The following is a 7,001-nucleotide window of genomic DNA, read 5'->3' as shown; positions in this document are numbered from 1 at the left end:
CCAGATGAAAATGATAGCTAAGTCTCATGTAACCTAAAAAATGATAATTCCAATATTACTTAAAATATTCCATATTATAGATAAAGATAGAGCTTCTCATTTTACTTCATGAAACCAGTATAACTTTAATATCAAAAGGTGATCAAGATTCTACCAAAAAAAGAATAATATAGGTAATCTCTATAATATATATGTAAAAATTTTAGTGAAATAATAGCAAATGGGGCACCTGGGTGGATCAGTTGGTTAAGCATCTGACTCTTGATATCAGCTCACGTCATGATCTCACAGTTCATAAATTTGAGCCCAAGTCAGGCTCTGCACTTACAGTGCAAAATTATCAGCGAAATTAATATATGCTCATATCAATAGATGCAAAAAAGGCGTTTGACAAAATCAAAGGACAATTCCTAATAAAAATTCTTCATGTATTGGAAATTGAAGGATATTATTTTAATATAATAAAGAATACTTAAAAAAATTAGAAACAGAAAATATTAAATAGCAAAACACTAGAACTATTCCAATTGAAATTAAAAAACAGATGTTTCTATCAAAATCATTAATAATGAATACAATAAAACAAAGTAAATAATGTATTAAATTGGAAAATATAGGGGCGCCTGGGTGGCGCAGTCGGTTAAGCGTCCGACTTCAGCCAGGTCACCATCTCGCAGTCCGTGAGTTCGAGCCCCACGTCAGGCTCTGGGCTGATGGCTCAGAGCCTGGAGCCTGTTTCCGATTCTGTGTCTCCCTCTCTCTCTGCCCCTCCCCCGTTCATGCTCTGTCTCTCTCTGTCCCAAAAATAAATAAACGTTGAAAAAAAAAAATTTAAATTGGAAAATATATTTTTGCCCTTGTTGTGATCAGATAACAAAATGACACAGGAAAGTGTATTAAAATTACCCTAGAATTAATAAGAGAAATAAGTAAAGTGACCGGGTTCAAGTTAAATATATAAAAACCAGTAATTTTTTAATCTATACTAATAAGTAACTAAAAAGGAAATTGTAAAAAAAATCATTTGCAATAATGAAAAAATTATATACATAGAATTATGTAATGGGAAACTCATAGAACCTAAATACAGAAGATGTAAACAATGGAAAGATACCAAAGTTAAATGGGAAGACAATATCATAAAAATATCAATTAGGCTATTGGCCTAAAAATAGACAAATAGATCAAAAGAACTAAAGAAAAATTCCAGAAATGTTTTCCAATATATGTAGCCATTTAATATAAGACAAATGTATTTTAAGTGAGAAACAAATGAACTCCTTAATAAATTCTGCTGACACAAATGACTACCCAATTTAAACGACAGTAGAATTTACCCCTATATTTCACATTTAAAAAATAGTTTCCAGTTGGAACAATATGGAGAAGATTTGAATGGCCCCTGTGCTAGGATGGCATAAAAATCCAGGAAGCATTCCATATTTGGGGCCATTAAGGAGGGCACTAATTGTGATGAGCACTGGGTATTATAGGTAAGTGACGAATCACTAAATACTACTGCTGAAACCAATACTACACTACACGCTGTATGTTAACTAACTTGAATTTAAATACAATCTTAGAAGAAAAAAAATAAAAATAATTTCCAGATTTTTTAAGATGTAAATGTAAAACATGGAACATTAAAATTCATGTGTAAAAATCTAGAAAATTATATGTATGGGCAAGGGAGAGCTTAACCCCTAGAGACAAAAACTTAGAGAAAAGATAGTCCTTATATGACAATATCAAAATTTAAAAGGAAATGCCTATCAGAATGAAGTGAAATACTACTTTTTTAGTCATCATAATGACAAAGATTTAAAAGACCAATGAAACATTTTCTGGGAAGATGCAAGAAAATATAATTTCATAATGGATAAATGTGAACTATTGCTTTTTTGTAAAGCTATCTGTGAATATGCCATAGATATCCCATAAAACTTAAATACTATATCATAAAATGATATACATACATACTTTTATCCATATATTTAAACAAACTTTGTACTGTGTAAAAAGTAAACAACAGTAAAAAATGAAATACCTATTAATGAAGGGAATGACTGAATCATGTCACCATAAAATACTATGCAGACATTTTAAACATTGAATTAAAGTCATTGCAGTTAGTTGGCATGATTTCCATCAGGTATTGTTAAGAAGAACAAGATTCAGACAAATGTGAGACATCATTTTTCTAAAACCAAGAATTAACCCGCCCCCCAAAACCACTGTACATGTTAAACGTATATGTGCTTGTATATTTATGTATATGATTAAGCATGGAGTAAATATGAAAGGATGCATATTTGGACATTAATAGATTACCTAAGTTGGGGAGAAAATGTGGGCTAAGGAGGGGAAGAATAAGGAAGGAATAAATAATTATCACATTTATTCATTGTTTATAAAATAAGAGAAATGCTTCAGGATTATTTAATAAAATTTAATATGTGAAAGTTTGGTTGAAAGAGACAAAACAGGGGGTGGGGGGAACAGGCAGAATTGTGAAATATGTATCTTCCCACTTGATTCAAATGATACCTTGATGAGAAAAATCCAATGCCAAATGAGGTAAACAGTAATTGGAGGCAGAGCCATATGTGGTCTTATGAGGTCCATCATGGGGAAAGATGTGGAGAGGCAGTTGGAGAGGTTTTACCACAAAAATGTTGGGTCATGAAGGAAATTAAGTTATGTAAAACTGGGTTAAGTGAAGTTTGCATACTGAGGAGTTTCTCAGGAAGGGACAGATAACATGTTTCTATTACTAACTTTGTCCAAAATCAGTCTGCATAATAAATCACCTGCCTGAAAAGCAGTGAACTGCTTGCTCATTCTTCTGTTGTTACTCTGGAAATTGGGTTTGAGATCCAGACAGATGCTGCAACCTGATCCTTAGATTGCTTTCCCTGTCCTTATCATGGGTTACTCTGGGTTGGGTCCTCCTATAATGGATAGTTCCAGTTAACAATTTACTGATCATATGCTTTTAATGGTGAGAAAATAAGGCACACAAATAACAAATGCAATACTTTTGTTTAAAAAAGTGTGAGTAACATGGTAAGGTATTTAACTTTTTCTTCAAGAAAGTAAAATGAAGACAAAATGAAAAGTCTTTTAAACTGTGATGTGTGCTTTTTAAAGACTAGAAATCAGTAAATTTGACACTTCTCATCATTTAAATTCAGTACATTAAAAATGGAAACTACATGGTAGTGAGGTACAAATCTCATCTGGCTCAACTTATAAATTGTTGATAAAAAATTTAAGAATATATTTACATGGAATTTTAAAAAGCCTGCTGTCTTGCATAATAGTCCCAAAGGAGCTTATTATAGTTTTAGAAGATTCTCCATTATTAGAATTCTGTTTCAGCATTGTACAGTGTTTTACTAAATATATGTATCTATATTCTTCTGTTATGTAGACCATATTAAATTGATTTGCAGTTCTCATTCATTAAGTCTTCTTACTAAAATCTCATACTCTAAAAATAATTACCTTGAATATTATCATCCTTAAAAAGGAAGGAAACCCTGTCACGTGCTTATGACATGGATGAAACTTGAGGACATTATGCTAAGTGAAATAAGACAGTCACAAAAAGACAAATACTATATGATACCACTTATATGAGGTATCTGAAGTAGTCAAATTCATAGAAACAAATAAGAATGGTGGCTGCCAGGAGCTGGTAAAGGAGGAAATGGGGAGTTGTTTAATGGATACAGAGATCCATTTGGAAAGATGAAAAAGCTCTGGAGATACCTTGCACAACAACATGAATACACTTAATACTGAACAATAGTTCATTACTTAAACTACTTAACACTAAAAAATAGTTAAGATGGTAACTTTTATGTGTTTTTTTTACCATGATTAAAAATAAAAAATAAGGTTATGATCTTAAAATACACAAGTGTTTATGAAATTTCAAATGTGTTTGATGAAATATACTTTCTTCTCATGGTTGTGATATAAAGGATTTGTTGGTAACATGTCTTTACCTGGGCGAAGGAAAATTCTACTAAAGCCCAGTAAATAAGGTAACAAGTATTTATTAATTCCTTGTTATAAACAAGATATTGAGAGGTATACAACACATTTTTGTAGATACATAGATAGATGATATAGATATAAGTACAGTAGTTGGTGCAAATCCTAAAAACGTTAATAAGTGGCAATTCAAGATACAAAAATGTCAAGAAAATAATAGAAGTCACAAGATGGTGCATGATCAGTAGTTAAGGGAAGGTTACTAGATAAAAGAAAGTTTTAGCCTAATTGAACTGGCTGAATAACACAAGTGATATGCATATGTCCCACATATACAGTAGAGAGTTGAAGACATTTTTCCTAACATATTTGTGGTTAAAAGGAACTGATATTCATTATGTCACATTTTATACAACTATTTGATAAGGTATCTGAATTTATCTTTCTTTGCTTCCTCCTCTACTTTTTTTTTTTAGCATATGAAAATTAAGTCTCCAAAAGTAATCCAGTAATTCCAAACTCACACAAACCCAAACCTGGATAAATGTGACTCCAAAACTTTCTGTCAAATTAATTTCAGCTACTAGGACATTAAAATATAATCTTTCATTTTTCTGCCTTCTCTCTCACATTTCCCCCTGTTTATTCTAATATACCTCAGACACCTCTTTTCCCCTCTTATCAAAACACAAGCACACAAACCCCACACACAACTCTGCTTACCCCAGTTCTTGGGATAGAGCCTGAGGTGGCAACATAATCAGATAGGAAAAGTAAAGGAGAGAAGAATCTTCAGGCCCCATTCTTGAAGGTCATCCCATTCGCCACCAACTACCAAGAATCTCATTATCTAGTGGTCTTTTAGTCATTCTTCTTATTCCTACTCTCCACTAATACACACACTTCACAGAGAATGTTATAATAGGTGTGGTAAACATATCTTAGGAAATCCTTGGAATGACCACACCAATTCCTACGTATTTGCTAGAATTCTTTCCTGTGCCTGGAGTACACTCTTCCAGTAACATGTGTCCTAACTTTATTTTCATTTTTGCACTCATTTTTATCTGTAATATGTAGGGGTTGGAAAATGATTTCTAGACTCATTTTTTAATCTGTAATATTTAAGATTCTGGAAACTGAAAATTTTTTTAAAAACAAGTTTTTTCAAAAAGGGCACTAGATGGCACAATTTTACCAATTTATGCTAATAAAGTCATTCATCCTCGTATTAATTCACAAATAAAATAATTTCATTTTATAAATAGTTACATGTAAATAATTTAATAGGAAACCTGTATAACAATAAAGAGAAAAGTTCTTGACAATATAATATTTCCAATATACCATGTTTTATGGCTTTATTTATGAACATAGCAAGCAGAATTCTAGCATTGGATGAATAATTTAAGTAACCGAGAGAGAACAGCCATCTCTATAGTGAAATACACCAAAAAACTATGGATGTTTAACATTCATGTCTATCAAATGTACATTTTTATAGTATTACTAATGTATAATAAAACACTATAATATAGTAAAGTGGACTGATGATTCCACTGACTTTGAATGCTTAAAATCAGATGCTAGTGAATGTTTCTTACTTCACTGCTTGCCTTAAGCTCATTATATCCAGTTAGGAACCTTGTCTCCTCATGGTTAAAAATTAATAAATTCATCCAGTAACAATAGAAAATGACTAAGGTCTATTCAATTTAGTAGCCAGTTGACCTTTTATTTGCTAAAAGTACCATATTTAGAACAAAAGTCCCAGATCTATCTAATGTTTTCACTATCACTTCATTTTCTGGAATTATTTATATTTCACAAAGTTTATCAGTTCTTGAACTGTATCTTGACATACAGGACAGCACATCAGCCAAATAAACAGAATGTACACCTCACCTGGACAATCTCCCAACCCTGGCTTAGGTTCTTGGAGAAGTTTTGCCTAATTACCTAGTGTATACTTCTACCAAATGGTACAATCAACTGTGGTAAATCCTTATTTAAGAGACTAATAGGGAAATGTCTCTACTTTTGCCTATGAAAAAGTTCTCCTGTTTAGAGGAAAGTCATCATCATGGACAAAAGAAACAGCTTCTAGAGGATCACATATGAAAAGAGGAGTAGGGAAAATGACATCTACATTGTTAGCTACACTGGGCTACTCTAAATATTAACAGAGTAAATATAGCCAAATTGCCCTTACATTTCAACAAACCAGGCAAAGCAGTGTGGTGAATGGCCTGAGGGAGTAAGAGAACAAGAAGTTGGATAATTACTAGAGAGGGCCTCTTGAAGCAATACTGGAGATCCTTGAAAGTTAATGATTCCATGAATAGCTCATCAATGGTAATGCTAAGTGGACAATGATTTCTTATAGAAAGTTGTTCCCAGACATCAAAGATGACTTACCCTATAACCGCTGAACAAATATCAGCAGTATCTGCCAAATTCTACTACATGTTTTACATAAAGACATGAAAGAAATTCCAAATTCGAAACCATAACACTGTTGCCAACCATCAGCCCAACAAGTTAATCAGCTGTCTTTTTTTAAGATCGGTTACCATGATAGGATAGGAAAGATAGATTCTGTTCTTTTTGTTCTTAAATGCTAGGCTTCACTTCAAAAAGTCTTTTTTCTCTTCCCTTAAAATAATGTTTAACTGATATTGTAACCAATGTGTACTACCCACTGTGATAAATAAGGAGGAAAATAGAGTAATAACAGGATATACTGTTCTTCGTAAGAAATGTGTGTATGTATGTATATATATAGGGAGAGAGAGAGAGGGAGACTAGAGAGAATATATGAGCCCATTTCGCACTTCTCAAGAGAAGCATTATAATGTGAGTACATAGTGGACATTATTGTTTATTCCCCAACATGTTAATTCCACCACAGAAAACTATCTGAGTAAACTATGGTAATTCATTCCCTTTGACAATGATTAATTCAGAAAGGGTTTGTGACCCAATTATGGCTATTGTAG

General features: G+C 32.4%; 1 non-coding gene across 1 annotated transcript; it reads left to right on the top strand.

Moving 5' to 3' along the window:
• The first annotated feature begins 1,342 nt into the window (after positions 1 to 1,342).
• LOC113600909 (U6 spliceosomal RNA) lies at positions 1,343 to 1,447 on the top strand. The gene has a single exon (XR_003422018.1). It is a non-coding gene; the product is annotated as a U6 spliceosomal RNA (small nuclear RNA).
• Positions 1,448 to 7,001: the final 5,554 nt, after the last annotated feature.

This window comes from Acinonyx jubatus, chromosome B1 (assembly GCF_027475565.1).
Source record: "Acinonyx jubatus isolate Ajub_Pintada_27869175 chromosome B1, VMU_Ajub_asm_v1.0, whole genome shotgun sequence".
In the NCBI taxonomy this organism is placed as follows: domain Eukaryota; kingdom Metazoa; phylum Chordata; class Mammalia; order Carnivora; family Felidae; genus Acinonyx; species Acinonyx jubatus.
This window is presented reverse-complemented; position numbering and strand designations above follow the sequence as displayed.